This window comes from Triticum dicoccoides, chromosome 3A, assembly GCF_002162155.2.
Source record: "Triticum dicoccoides isolate Atlit2015 ecotype Zavitan chromosome 3A, WEW_v2.0, whole genome shotgun sequence".
Classification (NCBI taxonomy): Eukaryota; Viridiplantae; Streptophyta; class Magnoliopsida; order Poales; family Poaceae; genus Triticum; species Triticum dicoccoides.
Window position 1 is genome coordinate 324,427,384 of NC_041384.1, and position 19,806 is coordinate 324,447,189.

The following is a 19,806-nucleotide window of genomic DNA, read 5'->3' on the forward strand; positions in this document are numbered from 1 at the left end:
GAGGTAGCTCTAGCGTTCAAGGAGAGGGTCATTAAGGAGGGCCCTTGGGAGGAAGGAGGAGATGCGAACAATATGTGGATGAAGATGGCGACTTGCATTTGTAAGGTGGCCTCGGAAGAGCTTGGAGTGTCCAGGGGAAGGAGAAGCGAAGATAAGGATACCTGGTGGTGGAATGATGATGTCCAGAAGGCGATTAAAGAGAAGAAAGATTTCTTCAAACGCCTATACCTGGATAGGAGTGCAGACAACATAGAGAAGTACAAGATGGCGAAGAAGGCCGCAAAGCGAGCTGTTGGTGAAGCAAGGGGTCGGGCATATGAGGACCTCTACCAACGGTTAGGCACGAAGGAAGGTGAAAGGTACATCTATAAGATGGCCAAGATCCGAGAGAGGAAGACGAGGGATATTGGCCAAGTCAAATGCATCAAGGACGGAGCAGGCCAACTCTTGGTGAAGGACGAGGAGATTAAGCATAGATGGCGGGAGTACTTCGACAAGCTGTTCAATGGGGAGAATGAGAGTTCTACCATTGAACTGGACGACTCCTTTGATGAGACCAGCATGCGTTTTGTGCGGCGAATCCAGGAGTCTGAGGTCAAGGAGGCTTTAAAAAGGATGAAAGGAGGCAAGGCGATGGGCCCTGATTGTATCCCCATTGAGGTATGGAAAGGTCTCGGGGACATAGCGATAGTATGGCTAACCAAGCTTTTCAACCTCATTTTTCAGGCAAACAAGATGCCAGAAGAATGGAGACGGAGTATATTAGTACCAATCTTCAAGAACAATGGGGATGTTCATTGTTGTACTAATTACCGTGGAATTAAGCTGATGAGCCATACAATGAAGCTATGGGAGAGAGTCATTGAGCACCGCTTAAGAAGAATGACAAGCGTGACCAAAAATCAGTTTGGTTTTATGCCTGGGAGGTCGACCATGGAAGCCATTTTCTTGGTACGACAACTTATGGAGAGATATAGGGAGCAAAAGAAGGACTTGCATATGGTGTTCATTGACTTGGAGAAGGCCTATGATAAGATACCGCGGAATGTCATGTGGTGGGCCTTGGAGAAACACAAAGTCCTAGCAAAGTACATTGCCCTCATCAAGGACATGTACGATAATGTTGTGACAAGTGTTCGAACAAGTGATGTCGACACTGATGACTTCCCGATTAAGATAGGACTGCATCAGGGGTCAGCTTTGAGCCCTTATCTTTTTGCATTGGTGATGGATGAGGTCACAAGGGATATACAAGGAGATATCCCATGGTGTATGCTCTTTGCGGATGATGTGGTGCTAGTTGATGATAGTCGGACGGGGGTAAATAGGAAGTTAGAGTTATGGAGACAAACCTTGGAATCGAAAGGGTTTAGACTTAGTAGAACTAAAACCGAGTACATGATGTGCGGTTTCAGTACTACTAGGTGTGAGGAGGAGGTTAGCCTTGATGGCCAGGTGGTACCTCAGAAGGACACCTTTCGGTATTTGGGGTCAATGCTGTAGGAGGATGGGGGTATTGATGAAGATGTGAACCATCGAATCAAAGCCGGATGGATGAAGTGGCGCCAAGCTTCTGGCATTCTCTATGACAAGAGAGTGCCACAAAAGCTAAAAGGCAAGTTCTACAGGACGGCGGTTCGACCCGCAATGTTGTATGGCGCTGAGTGTTGGCCGACTAAAAGGCGACATGTTCAACAGTTAGGTGTGGCGGAGATGCGTATGTTGAGATGGATGTGTGTCCACACGAGGAAGGATCGAGTCCAGAATGATGATATACGAGATAGAGTTGGGGTAGCACCAATTGAAGAGAAGCTTGTCCAACATCGTCTGAGATGGTTTGGGCATATTCAGCGCAGGCCTCCAGAAGCTCCGGTGCATAGTGGACGGCTAAAGCGTGCGGAGAATGTCAAGAGAGGGCGGGGTAGACCAAATTTGACATGGGAGGAGTCCGTTAAGAGAAACCTGAAGGATTGGAGTATCACCAAAGAGCTAGCTATGGACAGGGGTGCGTGGAAGCTTGCTATCCATGTGCCAGAGCCATGAGTTGGTTGCGAGATCTTATGGGTTTCACCTCTAGCCTACCCCAACTTGTTTGGGACTAAAGGCTTTGTTGTTGTTGTTGTTGTATTTGTTAGAATTGCTCTTTATGCTTCACTTAAATTTTTTGAGCTATGGAATTGCTCTAGCGCTTCACTTATGTCTTTTTGAGCACTGCATGCTTTAATATTTTTAAAGAAATGCTCTCATGCTTCACTTAGATTTATTTGAGATTTAGTAAATTTTTGAAGAAATTCTCTCATGCATCACTTATATTATTTTGAGAGATTAAAAATTTTACGTTCATGTTCTTCACTTAAATTTTTTTGAGCTAATCATAAGCAACATATGAAACTAGTCCCAAAGTGATAGATATTCAAGAGGGATATAATAAAAACTTTCATGAAGATGATTGGAAAAAATAAACTTGATTCTTTGTAATAGTTTTGCGATATGATGATAGTGATATGTGAGTCATGTTGGTGAGCAATTATGCTTTAGTAAGAATATTGGCCTTAAGGTTTGTGATTCCCTATGCAAGCATGAAAGTCAATAGTTATGCACTGGAATTACATACTACTTGTGGTGCATTATTCGGTGTTAGTTATGCTTAATGCTCGCTTATGTGATTTTTCGTTTCTTGGTTGGTTGCTTCTCAATCTATTTGCTAGCCTCCGTTTGTACTAAGTAGAAATACTACTTGTGCATCCAAAATCCTTAAACCCAGTTTTGCCACATGAGTCCACCATAGCAACATATATGTGGTACTCCCATGCCGTTCTAAGAAAATTTGTATGTGCCATCTCTAATTTTCAAAATAAATTTTCCTTTTTGTGTGCTCGTACCGCTCATGCAGCAGCAAGGGGTGGCCAATATTTTCCATGCTAGATGTGTTAGTCTCAAGATGAGTGTCTTTTCACTTGTCATTGCACAAGAGTACAGCGGTAATAGGGATCCCAATCCCAAAATGAACAAGAAATTTACTTTATGTTGTCAAATAATAAATTCCTTGGAAAGTGTTGGTATGGAAGGCACCCGTGGATATGGCTAGCCATGGATTCTGAAAGAATGGTGGAAAAAGGAATGAACTTTATATTCTGTTTGGGAACCGCCTATGATATATCTAGCATGGAAAGTGTTGGGAATTACTCGGTCATTTTCTTTGACGGGAAAAGTATGCCTCTCAAAAACATTTATCTCCTAATTTAAGCTTTGAGCTCTGGCACCTCTACAAATCCATACTCCCCTCTATGAAGGGCCTATCTATTTACTTTATGCAATTTTAATTTTTATTTGAGCTCCATCTTCTCTTATAAAGCACCAACTAAGGGGCACTATGATCGTACTTAAGCATTAGATGTAGCTAACATGCGAGTGAGTTTCATGAATGGATCAAAGATTGAGCATGATGGGCTAGGGATAACTTTCTTTAGTGTTGATATTTTCAAAGACATGGTTGCTTATTGATATGCTTGAGTATTGAAATCTTCATGTCAAAACTAGACTATTGCTTTGAACCATATAAAATTCCAAACGTCCATGCTACACAAGAAAAGAATATGTGATGAACATGTTAGGCAGCAGTCCATGTCAAAAATTCTGTTTTTACCATTTACCTACTCAAGGATGAGTAGGAATTAAGCTTGGGGATGTTAATACGTTTCCAATGTATCTATAATTTTTGCTTGTTCCATGTAGTTATATAATCATTCTTGGATGTTTATAATCATTTTATAGCAACTTTATATCATTTTTTGGGACTGGCCTATTGACATTGTGCCCAGTGCCAGTTGTTGTTTTTTGCTTGTTTTTTTACTTTGTAGAAAATCAATACCAAACGGAGTCCAAACACGGTGAAACTTTTTGGAGAATTTTTCTGGGCCAGAAGACACCTGATGGGACAAAGAAGTACCGAAGGGGGCCTCTGAGGGGAGCACAACCCACTAGGGTGTGCCCAGGTGGGTTGTACCCACCTCAGTGGCCTCCTGCACCGCCTCTTCGCCCTATAAATCCCCAAATATTCCAGAAACCCTAGGGGAGTCAACGAAACAAAATTCCAGCCACCGCAAGTCCAAAACCATGAGATCCAATCTAAACACCATCACGGATAGGGATGGCAATGGGTACCATTACCAGCGTACCATGTGGGTAAAACCCCTATTAGGGCAAAGGTATGGGTCAAAAAATACCCATGGATACATAAATAGGAAATTTTCATACCCATCGGGTATAGTGGGTACAGGTATGGTTTAGTATAACCCATACCAATGTACCCATGTACCCGCATATATTCTGACAAATAGGTCTTATATATTATTTATTCAGATATTAAACATATTATATGTACATCAATCCCATAGCCCTAAAAAGACCTCATCATGCATTCATGTTAGGCTGCTGCACCACAATAGCTAGCCCACGAACGAGTATGCATTGCTGTCATGATGTGTTGTTGTTTATAAATTATTATTATAAGTTGTTGTTCATGACTATGTAATGCTCAAATTGATGTGTTGCAAATCTGGATAATTTTACCCGCGGATACCCATTTACCCTGATGGGTGACGAGTATGAGGAAAAATTGTACCCATCAACAGGTATGGGTATGGGTGATGGGTAAGGTTTGGGATGACATGTAACGATATGGGGAGGCTCCACCTGTACCCAAACCCTGCGGGTGCCATCCCTAATCACGGAGGGGTTCATCATCCTCATTGGTGCCTCTCTCATGATGCATGAGTAGTTCATCATAGACCTACGGGTCCGTAGGCAGTAGATAGATGGCTTCATCTCTCTCTCTCTCTTTTGGTTCTCAATAAAATGGTCTCTTGGAGATCTATTTGATGTAACCTTTATGCGGTGTGTTTGTTGGGATCCAATGAACTTTGAGTTCATGATCAGATCTATATCCATGAACATTATTTGAGTCTTCTTCTGATCTCGTATATGCATGGTTATTTATAGCCTCGTATTTCTTCTTCGAATCTTTGGTTTAGTTAGGACAACTAGATCGATTTTTCTTGCCATGGGAAGAGGTGCTTTGTGATGGGTTCGATCATGCGGTGTTCTTTCCCAATGACAAAAGGGGCAGCAAGACACGCATGTATCGTTGCTATTAAGGATTACAACATGGGGGCTATTACTACATGAATAGATCTCGTCTACATCATGTCATCCTTCTTATTGCATTACTCTGTTTCTCCATGAACTTAATACACTAGATGCATGCTGGATAGCGGTCGATGTGTGGAGTAATAGTAGTAGATGCAGGCAGGAGTCGGTCTACTAATCTTAGACGTGATACCTATACATTGATCATTGCCTTAGATATCGTCATAATTATTAGATCTTCTATCAATTGCCCAACAGTAATTTGTTTACCCACCATGTGCTATTTCTTGAGAGAAGCCATTAGTGAAATCTATGGCCTCGGGGTCTATTATTTATCATATTTTCTTTTCGATCTATTATTTGCCACTTTTATTTTCAGATCTGTTGGGGATATAACTCCGAGGTGTGACCCGCCCAGGAGGGGTCGGGTTACATCATTGGCGACATAACATGAAGAAAGGCCAAGAGGCCCAAGAAGACGAAGTGAGAAGACGGCGGCTCACAGAGGTGGGCCTGGGGATGGCCCAAGCCCGGACGTGTAAACCGCCATATGGTGGCTTGCCTGTTAAGGCAAGACAACTTAAAGACCAAGCCGGTCACGTTATGTGATCCGGCTCGGACTCTTGTATGCCTCGGGCCTCAACCTATGTATATAAAGGCGAGACCCGGCGGCAGGTTAACTCAAGAAACAACCGATCGATAGCTAGGTCAAGCATAATCGCTCCCTTGTAATTGAAACTCAAGTAATACAACTATAAGCGGGACGTAGGCTTTTACCTTGTTGTGAGGGGTCGGACCTGGATAAATCATTTGTGTCATTTGTCCCGTTCAACCCCTTCGAGCTAACCTACGTTGTGATGGCTCCACACCTAAGTCCTTTCACTAGGGCATCTGTCGTGAAGAAACCATGACAATTGGCACCCATCGTGGGGCCAAAGCACGGTGGTTTCAAGTTCTTGAAGGGAAATTTCTCAAGGATCGAAGGATACACCATGGGCCGGATGACCAAGAGTTGTCGTGGCAAGATCTACATCGACGATGCTAGCTGGGGCCCCGAGGCCCACTCAATCAAGTACGGGTACCGGGTCCCCTTTGGTGGAATTCACATCTTCATTAGCCAAATCAGCGAGTTGGAGCCTGAGCCAGACGCCTACACCGACATCATTGAGACGGCTCGGCACACGCAACCCGCCAGGGTTCAACCCGGCCAGAAGCACATCTTTGTTGGCTTTGTTCATGGGGCGGATCTTGAGGAAGGCTCTGTATCTGGTGGAGAGATGACCATATACTCAGGTGATGAGCCCTCAACTAGAGAGACCGAGTCAATCTATCAGCTTCAAGAAGGCGGACTTCGGGGCTATTCCGATGGTGGCAGCATTCCGGACCCCTATGAGCCACCGAGTAGGGCTACTATTTTTATGGCTGGTACACAACCAATGCTGAATTCATCAACGGCCACGGCTATGACGTCTGGCTCAACTGCTATTATGACAGCTCAGGCGAGCGGCTCAGTACGGCCGACGGCTCAAGTCTTATCTAAGCTCTTGGATGCTTTGGCAACTATGTTAGTTGTAGAGGTAACTCCCGTGAATCAAGCACAACATAATTCATAGGTTGCGAAGGTGCGAGATGAGGTGGCCAAGGTCCAAGAGGATCTTAATGCAGAGAACGCCAGGATGGTAATAGAGCGGGTTCGTTGGAAGCCGAGTCACAATGGATAAGGGCAGAAGCTTTTTGTCTGGGTCTGGTTCAGAATGCATCTAATGTTGTTCTTCGAATGAGGTATCAAAGCCGGCTACCTTCACAGTTTGAGGGACGAAATCTTTTTAACACGCCTGGGGCAGGAACGAGTAACCCGCTCGGCGTAACCCAGGTTGTTGAGGCGCCAGGAGCTGGAGTGATGGCTCGGCCTCATATGCCAGACCCACCCTGTAGGGATCAGACCCCTCCCCAGCAGGTTCCAACACCCTCGAGCCATTATTCTAACCTGGTGAATAACATGATAGTAGGGGCTACACGGCTAGCGGTTATCCCGATCGAAGGCGAGTCCCCAGCTGCGATAGAGACCCGGAACACTGTGGAGCTTCTTCAAATGGCTGTGGCATAGTAGGCGGCTTATTCATACAGTCGTGAGCATGTTCACTCAACTCCCCACCCAAGTTGAAGTTATAGCCAGCGCATTGAATCGCCGATAGTTTCCAGCAGTGAGCGGCATCGTGACCAACCTCATCATAATGGCCCGCCCAGCGGACTTAACCTGCCCCGTGATGACCATATGCCAAACAATGCTCATGCCCTTGTAGATCAGGATAGAGCCCGTCGTGAGGCTGAATTGGCGGCTCGGTTGCAGTCTCATCAGCAATTTCTATTAAACCCTTCGGCGTCTATTGAAGCTGGGACGATTTCCAGGACGGTTGGTGTGCCATGTCTAGTACTGGCTCTACGTAATGAGCGTCTACCTAAGGATTTTAAGGGCCCTCTTAAGGTGCCTAATTACACAACTGATCTTCCACCTGAGGCTTGGATTGAGAGCTATGAGCTGGCTATGGAGATGTTAGATGTTAATGATGATGTATGTGCCAAGTACTTCACCGTGATGTTGGATGGACCAGCTCGAACCTAGTTGAAAGGATTACCTGCCAATTCCATCAATTCATGGGCTGAATTGAAGGCGCGCTTCATTCAGAATTTTAAAGGAACATGTAAGCAGCCTCTGTCAATCATTCATTTGGACAACTACGTGTAGTGAGAGGATGAGTCGGCCCACCATTGGGTTCGCCGGGTCTTAGCTATTATCCACTCATCAGATAGCATTGTGGCAGGCCCTGTTGTTCTAATTTGGGAGAAGAATTGTCACTTCACACCTCTCAAGTAGAAGCTTGGGCGGCTTAAGCGTCACTGCTATGACATGGGAGAGCTCATGGAGGCTCTCATCAAGTATGCTGACTCAGACAACACTAAGGACCCTGGATCTGATGATGAAAAATCTAGCAAGGGGAAGAAGAGTGGTAATGGTAGGGGTCTGCAGCAGAACGTGACAGGTTCAGATTTTGTGGCTAACACGAATGCTTAGCATAAAATTCAGCGTCGTAAGGGTAAGCCGTAATTCGGAGGACCGAAATTTAACTTTGAGGCAATGCTTAATGACCCTTCCCAAAACATAGTTTGCCCGGTCAGCCATCAACTCACGATTGGAAGGACTATTCTATTAAGAAAGAATATAGGAATGTTAACTTCAATCATAATCATGCAACAATAATGGCCCACCTGGCGGGTCAGGATCCGGCTCACAGGGGGGCAGTTTTGGTGGTGGCGGCTCAAATTCTGGGTATCAAGGATAAGGCAACTAGGGTGGTTATAGCCAACAATATGGTCAAGGTAACCAGCAGCATCAGTCAGGATACCAGAGTAATCCAAAGCAACCTACTAGTGGTCAGTATCATGTTTTCACCACAAGTCTATGCAAGCGAGATCGGAAGGTTCATAAACGCGCGGTCAGTGCGATTGAGCCGGCGATACCTCAATATTTGCGGTGGTCAGAGCATCCAATCACATGGAGTAGAGAGGATCACACGCCCCGTGTCGGTGTCAAAACCGGCGGATCTCGGGTAGGGGGTCCCGAACTGTGCATCTAAGGCGGATGGTAACAGGAGGCAGGGGACACAATGTTTTACCCAGGTTCGGGCCCTCTTGATGGAGGTAAAACCCTACGTCATGCTTGATTAATATTGATGATATGGGTAGTACAAGAGTTGATCTACCATGAGATCGGAGAGGCTAAACCCTAAAAGCTAGCCTATGGTATGATTGTATGTATATCTCTATCGACTAGCCTGTCCTCGGTTTATATAATGCACCAGAGGCCTAGGATAACAAGATTCCTAGCCGAATATGCTGGTGGGGAGGAGTCCTTGTCTTGATCGCCAAGTCCTGTGGAATCTTCCTTGTATGCGGCAGCTGTCCGAACTGGCCCATGAGTACGCGGCCATGGGGCTCCTCGGCCCAATCCAACTGATCGGGAGACGACGTGATGAGTACCCCCTAGTCCAGGACACCGACAGTAGCCCCCTGAACCGGTCTTTAAGTTAGGAACGCTCCTCAATTCTTCCGAACTGTTCTTCATCTTTGGTCGTCGGTCTTGAAAACTGGTTCAACAAATCTTCTCATCTTTGATCTTGAGGATCGCTGAAATGCATTCAACGAGTTTACACGTCGGGTATCCGAGGAGCCCCTTTAAGTTTCGGGCCTTTATCAATGCCTTGTTATTTTATGCCACACCTTGGGTTTGAAGTTGTTCCCGGGAGGCAGTGTCCTCTTGCGTCCAAGCTCTAACGCCGGACTGCATTCGAGGTATCTTTGGCAGCCGAGCACCAATGTCGGACTGCTTCCGAGCTCTAACGCCGAAATTTATCCAAGCTCCAACGCCGGACTGTGTCCAAGCTCCAACGCTGGACTATATCCAAGATGTCATAGATCATCTTGGTCCAAAAAAGTTGAAGGAGTTTAGCCGACCTTAATGCTGGAAATGCCCTCTATGGAGCCAGCCACTAGCGCCCGAGCTTTATGCCGGACTGCTTCCGAGGTGGTGCACCACCCCGACTGTGGGCCGATTTTTTGTCAATATTTTTTATTGGTGCAATTTATTCTCCGCCGAGATATATAGCTAGTATCCCTCAAGGTGTGTATCGGTCTAAAACCCGAGATGCACCTGAAGGATGACTTAAGACCACTGATCCCAGTAGCCGCTGAGACTCAGGTTGATTTGCAAAATCGTCCTGAGGATCAAGTCCTAGCTCGACAGAATACTTCAGGACACAAAAAGCGGCGTGCTCAGTCCTCGAGACTCAGGTTGGGTGCGGCCGACCAACCTGAGGATCAAAATCTCCTCGGCAACTATATTGCACTTAAAATTTTCTGCATTGAACAGGTAATGCAGTAGCCCCCGAGACACTAGTCGGGTGGTAACACCAGATCAGGGGATCGATGTGCCCCTTTAATATTTGTAAATAATAAGCTCGAAGCCCAGTAGCCCCCGAGCCTTAATGCGGGCACGGGTGGCCGAGTTAAGGATCAATATCCGTAGTAAAATCACAAATTATGTGTAATGACTCTATGTATCCAAGTACTTTACATCATGAATGCTCGGATCCGCATTGTACAAAACTTTGTTGACCGACCATCGGCTTCCACCTCCTCGGCCCGTAGCCGAGGAGTGTTTGTCCTACTTTATAAAGCCTTTATGAGGGAAAAGATTTATGACAAACAAGGCAATCTGGCCATACGGTTTTATAAACAAAGGTACGCAGAGAGATATGTTATATTACTGTTTAACATAAGAAATGTCTTCCAAAGAAAATAGTCCCGCTATCAGTTCCTTTCTTTGGGTTGTCATGCTAAGCATGATCATGAAACCTCGGCTCTAATGTAAGAGCAAAGTATCGAGGATTTAGTTTGGGAGGCCAGTTAATAGCCCCCGGTAGTGTTCGGCGACAGTCGAGGTCAAGCCGTAAACACTTCGGCCATTGTTATGAATGGCCCATCATTTAACACAGTCATCGGATCGCTGACAAGTTTACGCCTATTGTGACAGTCACTTTTCAGCTTTCTCCACCGAGGTGCTTAACCATGTGAGCTGGAAGCACAATCGTAGTGGTTCTCCCTTTGACGCCTAGCCGAACAAAGCGGAACGTAGGAAGCAAGTGCAGGAGCCGGGCAACCCAACTATTGACCGAAGACACAATTCGAAACCGATGCATATATAGCAATATCCGAGAATGTTTTTGCCGAATCTCTAAAGGTGTCCGGCGTTGCACTACGAGACTTGTGCTGAAAACACACAAACAGTTTAAAAGTGCCAAAAAGCTTGGAAAACCAAAAAACTTCAGTAAAAACATGACGTCCGAACAAGATCAAGTGTTCGGTGCCAATCCGAAAATTGGAAGAGAAAGAGAAAATTGTGCTTCTGTCGTGTTTTGACAACGACCAAGAAGAAAACACATTTACAGCTCATATATGAATTTTAAGAGCCCCCAAGTGACTTGGGTAAGAATTTTATGTATAATGATTGTATGTACCAAAGTACTTATATCATATCTTTGTTCACCCGAACTTTAAACGTGTCTTAACTGACCGTCGGCTTCTCCCTCTTCGGTCAAGGGCCAAAAAGTGTTATGTACTCCACCTATCGAGAATATTGACAGTGTTTCTGATAACCAGGCAACTGGGCCATAAGGCTGTAACAGACAAAGCGTGCTCAGGGAACTTATGCTATATTACAGACGAAGTGTAAGAAGCATCTTCGAAGAAAATAGTACCCACACCGATACCTTTCTTCGGTGCTCATTATTGCTATGAGACTTGTGCAATAGATTTTTTGTACTCATGAGTTCCGTTGTGTGCCGACCATGATTGAAAACAATAAGAGCGCTAGCTTTCGGCTTCACCCAGTCTGAGGTCAGAGCTCGGAGGACCAGGTCGTGACAATCGCAGAGGTGCTCCCTTTACTCCCTAGCCGAACAATCGGGAACGTAGGGGTAAGCACAGGAGCCAGGCAACCCAGCTTGCAAATCGCTTAAGTCAATATGGTGCATATTGTGGCGTAATACACAAACAAGGAATGAAGCCATAAAAGTATAATCATATGCAAGAGGAAAAGCTTCATAAAGGAAGCCCCCAAATAAACGGGGTATTTGAATATGTGTGTCACAAACAAAGTTTGGACAAGGAAATTTTTTACAAGCAACTTTTTTCCAAAAAAGTATAATGCTTGGTCGAACCGAGGTGACCAGTCGAGCTGGTGACAAAGATGCCGAAGTCGTAGTTGATCTGCAGGCAAGCCATCGACCTTTTTGCCGATCACACAGCGGAACTCTCAAAGAAAGCACCAATGTCGGTGTCAAAACCGGCGGATCTCGGGTAGGGGGTCCCGAACTGTGCGTCTAAGGCGGATGGTAACAGGAGGCAGGGGACACAATGTTTTACCCAGGTTCGGGCCCTCTAGATGGAGGTAAAACCCTACGTCCTGCTTGCTTAATATTGATGATATGGGTAAAACCCTACGTCCTTCCTAATTACACAACTGATCTTCCACCTGAGGCTTGGATTGAGAGCTATGAGCTGGCTATGGAGATGTTAGATGTTAATGATGATGTATGTACCAAGTACTTCACCGTGATGTTGGATGGACCAGCTCGAACCTAGTTGAAAGGATTACCTGCCAATTCCATCAATTCATGGGCTGAATTGAAGGTGCGCTTCATTCAGAATTTTAAAGGAACATGTAAGCAGCGTCTGTCAATCATTCATTTGGACAACTACGTGTAGTGAGAGGATGAGTCGGCCCACCATTGGGTTCGCCGGGTCTCAGCTATTATCCACTCATTGGATAGCATTGTGGCAGGCTCTGTTGTTCTAATTTGGGAGAAGAATTGTCACTTCACACCTCTCAAGTAGAAGCTTGGGCGGCTTAAGCGTCACTGCTATGACATGGGAGAGCTCATGGCGGCTCTCATCAAGTATGCTGACTCAGACAACACTAAGGACCCCGGATCTGATGATGAAAAATCTAGCAAGGGGAAGAAGAGTGGTAATGGTAAGGGTCTGCAGTAGAACGTGACAGGTTCAGATTTTGTGGCTAACACGATGCTTAGCATAAAATTCAGCGTTGTAAGGGTAAGCCGTAATTCGGAGGACCGAAATTTAACTTTGAGGCAATGCTTAATGACCCTTACCCAAAACATAGTTTGCCCGCTCAGCCATCAACTCACGATTGGAAGGGCTATTTTATTAAGAAAGAATATAGGAATTCTAACTTCAATCATAATCATGCAACAATAATGGCCCACCTGGCGGGTCAGGATCCGGCTCACAGGGGGGGCAGTTTTGGTGGTGGCGGCTCAAATTCTAGGTATCAAGGATAAGGCAACTAGGGTGGTTATAGCCAACAATCTGGTCAAGGTAACCAGCAGCATCAGTCGGGATACCAGAGTAATCCAAAGCAACCTAATAGTGGTCAGTATCATGTTTTCACCACAAGTCTATGCAAGTGAGATCGGAAGGTTCATAAACGCGCGGTCAGTGCGATTGAGCCGGCGGTACCTCAATATTTGCGGTGGTCAGAGCATCCAATCACATGGAGTAGAGAGGATCACATGCCCCGTGTCGGTGTCAAAACCGGCGGATCTCGGGTAGGGGGTCCCGAACTGTGCGTCTAAGGCGGATGGTAACAGGAGGCAGGGGACACAATGTTTTACCCAGGTTCGGGCCCTCTTGATGGAGGTAAAACCCTACGTACTGCTTGATTAATATTGATGATATGGGTAGTACAAGAGTTGATCTACCACGAGATCGAAGAGGCTAAACCCTAAAAGCTAGCCTATGGTATGATTGTATGTATATCTCTATCGACTAGCCTGGCCTCGGTTCATATAATGCACTAGAGGCCTAGGATAACAAGAGTCCTAGCCGAATACGCCGGTGGGGAGGAGTCCTTGTCTTGATCGCCAAGTCCTGTGGAATCTTCCTTGTATGCGGCAGCTGTCCGAACTGGCCCATGAGTACGCGGCCATGGGGCTCCTCGGCCCAATCCAACTGATCGGGAGACGACGTGATGAGTACCCCCTAGTCCAGGACACCATCACCCCGGGTTGACAATCTGGGTCAACTAGAGTTGGTCGTAGCCCCTCTAGTCGGGGGTTATAAATTCACTAAAGTTCTCACGGACGGTTGCAGTAGTGTCAATATCCTTTATTATGATACTTTCCACTGGATGAATTTAACTGATAAGGAGCTCAAACCATCATCTACAGTTTTTCATGGTGTGGTGCGTGGTAAGTCGGCATACCCAGTTGGCAAGATTGCTTTGGAAGTAGCCTTTGGCGATGACTATGATTTTAGAGCTAAGATGTTGTGGTTTGAAGTGGTTAAAATCAAGTGCCCTTATCATGCTTTGTTTGGGCGGACGGCTTATGCCAAGTTTATGGCGCGGCCCTGTTATGTTTATTTACAGCTTAAAATGCAAGGGCATAAGGGCACGATTACAGTCCATGGCGATCGAAGAATTGCATTGGAATGTGAGCAAGGAGATGCTGCATATGTTTAGTCGGCTTGTGCCACAAAGGAGCTCAAATTTTATAAAGATAATGTTGACCCGGCTGACATGTCCCCTTTGAAGAAGCCAACCACTAAGCAACACCCTTTGTTGAAGTTTAAGTTGGCTGATGATACTCCATCCGTTCCGTTATATAAGGTGTATTATTTTTGGCACGGCGACCAAGACACAAAATTATAGACATATTAGGACTATATTTGTCAGGACGCAATCCTAAGTCACACCGATCTAGCATGTAACATGTCATATCACTTTGCGGCCTCACGCACGGTATCCCCACGGGTGCCACCTTACCTGGCCCGGGACCGTTTGCGCCTTTTGGCGCATGTATATGATAGTATCGCTAGCATCCATATGATAGAGAACCCGGGCCGACATGACTAGTAGTAAACCCAAGGTGGCACAAACTTATAGGGACAGGCATACATGACCCAGCAATGCATGTGTCGGTCAGTAGCGTGTGAAACCGGGCTGTAGCAAGCCAGCAGGACTCCGGTATGCACCATGTGATATTTCCCCATAGGGACAAACACAGGAGCAAAGAAGGACACATGTTGATCATCCCATGTGTTTCGGAGCAGTAGCAAGCTACCATGGCTTAATGGAAGCACTAGGAGACATTTCCCCTTAAGAGAGGCTACCAAGAATAAATAACTAGGTGTCTGATCCCACACATAGCAATACATGTTACACGTACGCATAACATGCAAGTATGTGATGTACAACATGGCATCACAACATAACTCAACAACTCATATATATATATAGATAAAGGCCTAGAAGAGCCACATAGCATTTATTTCAAACAGGGGTCACATGACCCAACATACAGAGCATACAAGCAACAATGGAAGCATAACATATCTGAGTACAGACAACTACAAATGAAAAAGGCTAAGAAGCATGACTATCTACAAGACCCTCCCAAGGGTACAAGATTGTAGTTGAGGTAACAAGCTAAACATCGAAGTCCATGCGGAACTACTAGTCGGACTGAAGTCTCCTTTGCAAAACATAAATTAAGAAAACGTGAGTACAAATGTACCCAGCAAGACTTACATCAGAACTAGCTACACATGCATCAGTATCAACAAAGGGGTGTTGGAGTTTGACTGTAGCAAGATAGCTTTGACTCGGTGGCTATCCTGTACTACGACTGCTCGTAACTCTTTTCAGGTGGCGCACATGAGTCCACATATTCACCATATCAATACACCACTATGGATCCGCTCCCGTCTCCCTACGAGAAGGCCATCCATAGCACTCATGCTTATCTTGCGCATTTTAGAGTATCCACTTTCACTTGTCTGTGAACAATGTAAGTGGTCCGAGTGGTCCATATCGCGGACGCGGCTATTCGAATAGATCATATTACCCTACATGGGTGTACTTCTTCACACACGCTCTCACCACTTACCGCCGTTTACTCAAAATGTACTCAACAACCTTCAAGCGGAAGCCTAGCACGGGTGTCGGCCAAAACCGGACTAACCACACAAGTCTCTAGTCCAGGTTTATCGCCTATTCGAGTTCCATCCGCAAGGAAGTCCGGCCTGGGTTTCCACTACGGCCCCAAACGATGTGTGCAGGGTTCCCAAGCCCACAAAATAGGTGCCACTTGGTACATCGGGCCATGGTGCCTAGTCTGTCACAAGCCCACATGTATCGGGTGCCACTTGGTAGACTACTAACACAACCTATAAACACCAGAAACTAGTTGCAACTCCTGGACAGAGATCGAGGCAATTAATAAGTCGAGAAGGGCACTTAAGAATTCCAATGTGTGGTAGTCATTGTCTTGGATCACAAACACAGAACTCAGTTCCTGAGGATGGTTTCAATGAGACAACCCACCATGTACTCCTACATGGCCTCTCATCGCTACCTTTACCAAATCGTGTTCACACACTTTAGCTTTCAACGGTAGGACATGTTCAACACCATTCCAATCCATCCAGGATGAATCAGACCTGACACAACTCTAAGCATAGCAGGCATAACAAGCAACCATGAATGAATAGGCACATCATGGCTCAAACAACTCCTACTCATGCTAGTGGGTTTCAACTATTTACTGTGGCAAAGACAGGTCATGTAGAGGAAAGGGGTTCAACTAACTGTTTCTTTATGGAAATCTATATTACCATTTATAGTGTTCAAGAAAGGTCTACCAAAAAATTATGGGACAAAATTCATCTTGTGGGGGACCAAGAACTGGAAAATCAGTGGAGTATGTTATTTTCCCACACAAGAAGACTTCAACATCTCTAACAATCCCAAGTGTTGTGATGGTATCTCTATTGGCAAGTTTAATAGTGACATATATGTCTTCAATTTTAGCGGGTGCTATATCATTCATAATTTCTTGGTATAACGTAAAAGGAATAGCACTCACACTAGGACCCAAATCATGTAAATCATGATAGTAATGATCTCATGTTTTAACTGAGACAACAGGCATGTTCTTATCTTTAGTGTCGGGTTTGGTAATTCTAGCAGCTTCATCACAGAAGTAAATAGCATGCCCATTAATATTTTCGACCAAGAGATCTTTAACCATAGCAACACTAGGTTCTACTTTAATTTGTTCAGAGGGTTTAGGTGCTTTAATATTAATTTTGTGAACCACTGTTGACACCTTAGCATGTTCCTTTATCCTAACAAGGAAAGGTGGTTTTTCATTATAAGCAGTGGGAACTACTAGATCAACATTGTAAATGATAGTTTCATCTTTAACTATAACTGGTTCTTTAATTTCTTTTTTAATAGGGGGTGATATTTAAACCACTTCTCCTTAGGGAGATCAACATGTGTAGCAAATGATTCACAAAAGGAGGCTACTATCTCAGAGCCAAGTCCATATTTAGTGCTAAACTTGTGAAAAGCATCGGTATTCATAAAATATTTAACACAATCAAACTCAAGATTTATACCTGACTCTTTATCTTCGTCAAGTTCCCAATATTCAAACTTACGTTTAATTCTTTCTAAAATATCCCACCTGAATTCAATAGTCTTCTTCATAAAAGACCAGTACAAGAAGTACCGAGCATGGATTGATCATCACGAGAAAGTCGAGCATAAAAATTCAGAATAATAATTTCTCTTGAGAGCTCATGATTGGGGCATGAATATAACATTGACTTAAGCCTCCTCCAAGCTAGAGCGATACTTTCTCCTTCATGAGCCCAAAAATTATATATATAATTCCGATCATGATGAACTAGATGCATAGGATAAAAAAATTGGTGAAATTCCAATTTCAATCGATTCCAATTCCAAGCTCCAATATCATCGCATAGCCTATACCATGGCAATGCTTTTCCCTTGAAAGATAAAGGGAAAACCTTATTCTTAACTTCATCTCAGGGTAAACCTGCAAGCTTAAACAATCCACAAATTTCATCCACATGTATCAAATGCATATCAGGATGTATTATTCCATCTCCTGCATAACGGTTAGCTAGCAGTTGCTCTATCATCCCGAAGGAATTTCATAAACAATATTTTCAGTAGGTGCAGTAGGTAGAGGGCCAACCCTATGTGTTTCCGGTCGAGGTGAAGATACCCCGAACAAACCCCTCAAAGGATTGTTTTCCATAGTAACAAGTGACAGTAAATTTCAGCATGTAGTATAAGTTTTTTGTCGGATCACGGGTTCCGGCAGACCCTTGAGGTTTGAACTCTGGGGTGCGCGCAAAGTTCTTTCCCTCCTACCGATCTACGCCCTAGCTCGCTAAGGTCTCGCGGACGAACTCGACGCACAAAGACACAAGGGTTATACTGGTTAGGGCCACTGTTGCAGTGTAATACCCTACTCCAGTGTGGTGGTGGTGGATTGCCTCTTGGGCTGATGAAGAACAGTACAAGGGGAAGAACAACCTCCTGAGGTTGAGGTGTTCTTGTGCTTGCTGTGGCTAAGGGTCAGGGTGAGATGTCTCTCCTTCTCCCCCTACGGTGGTGGCTAGTTCTACTTATATAGGCCCCAGTCCTCTCCCAAAATATCGAGCGGGAAGGGAGCCAACAATGGCGGCCAATTTGAAAGGGGACAGCTAGTACAAGCTATCCTGACAAAAGGTGGTCTTCGCCTGCCAAAGGTTCTGGTGGTGACGTCGTCCTGGGCTCCATGGTGACCCCCGTCCTGCCATCCTTCTGGCCTTGGTCTCGTTGCACCGATATGGAAACCTTTGCCTAATGCCTCGATACTCCGCGCCTGCGCTTGCCCCCTTGGCACCAAAGAGTAAACAAGGACACTGCACACGCTGGCGCCCGCCTGGAGCCCGCCTGGTGTCGATCGTCATGGCTCATGTCATGTGAGCCTCGCGAGGTTCGCCCCGCCTTGATATCTCCGCTCCTCGTGAGGCAGCCTGGTGAGGCCGCTCCTGAGTAGGTCTTGTGTCGTTCGCCTCGCGAGGCTTGGCCCATCGCGAGGGTCTTGAATGTCTTGTTGATGATGATGGGCCGTACAGACCTGCCAGCACAGCCACGCCATGGGCCGCAGGCACGCAAGTCTGGGGACCCCCGTTCGCAGAATGCCGACATTTTTCATTACCAAGAGCGCTCACTCCCCGGCAACGGCGCCAGAAAAGAGTCTTGATGACCCACAAGTATGGGGACTCAATTGTAGTCCTTTCAATAATAAGAGTGTCAAACCCAATGAGGAGCAGAAGGAAATGACAAGTGGTTTTCAGCAAGGTAATTTCTGTAACCACTGAAATTGTCGATAACAGGTAGTTTGATAGCAAGACAATTTGTAACAAGTAACAATAGTAACAATAAGCGCAACAAGGTAGCCAATCCTTTTTGTAGCAAAGAACAGGCCGGAATGGTCTCAGATAATAAGTAAAATGTTCTTCAGGGCACATCGGGAATTTCATCTAGCCACTTTCATCATGTTGGTTTGATTCACGTTCGCTACTTTGATAATTTGATATGTGGGTGGACCGGTGCTTGGGTGTTGTTCTTACTTGAAAAATCCTTCCACTTATGATTAACCCCCTCGCAAGCATCTGCAACTATGAGAAAGGTATTAAAATAAAATCTAACCATGTCATTAAACATTTGGATCCAAATCGTCCCCTTACGAAGTAGCGCATAAACTAGGGTTTAAGCTTCTGTCACTCTAGCAACCCATCATCTAATAACTACTCCACAATGCATTCCCTTAGGCCCAAAGGTGCTGATGTCTCATGTAGTCGACATTCACATAACACCACTAAGGAAATCATAACATACATATCATAAAAATATCAAACGAATACCAAATTCACATGATTACTTGCAACATGACTTCTCACATGGCCTTAAGAACAAAGGCACCTACTCACAAATAATATTCATGCTCAAGATCAGAGGGATAATAAATAGCATAATGGATCTGAACATATGATCTTCCACCAAATAAACTGGCTTGCATCAACTACAAGATGTAATCAACACTACTAGTAACCCACAGGTACCAATCTGAGGTTTTGATACAAAGATTGAACACAAGAGATGAACTAGGGTTTGAGATGAGGTGGTGTTGTGGAAGATGTTGATGAAGATTG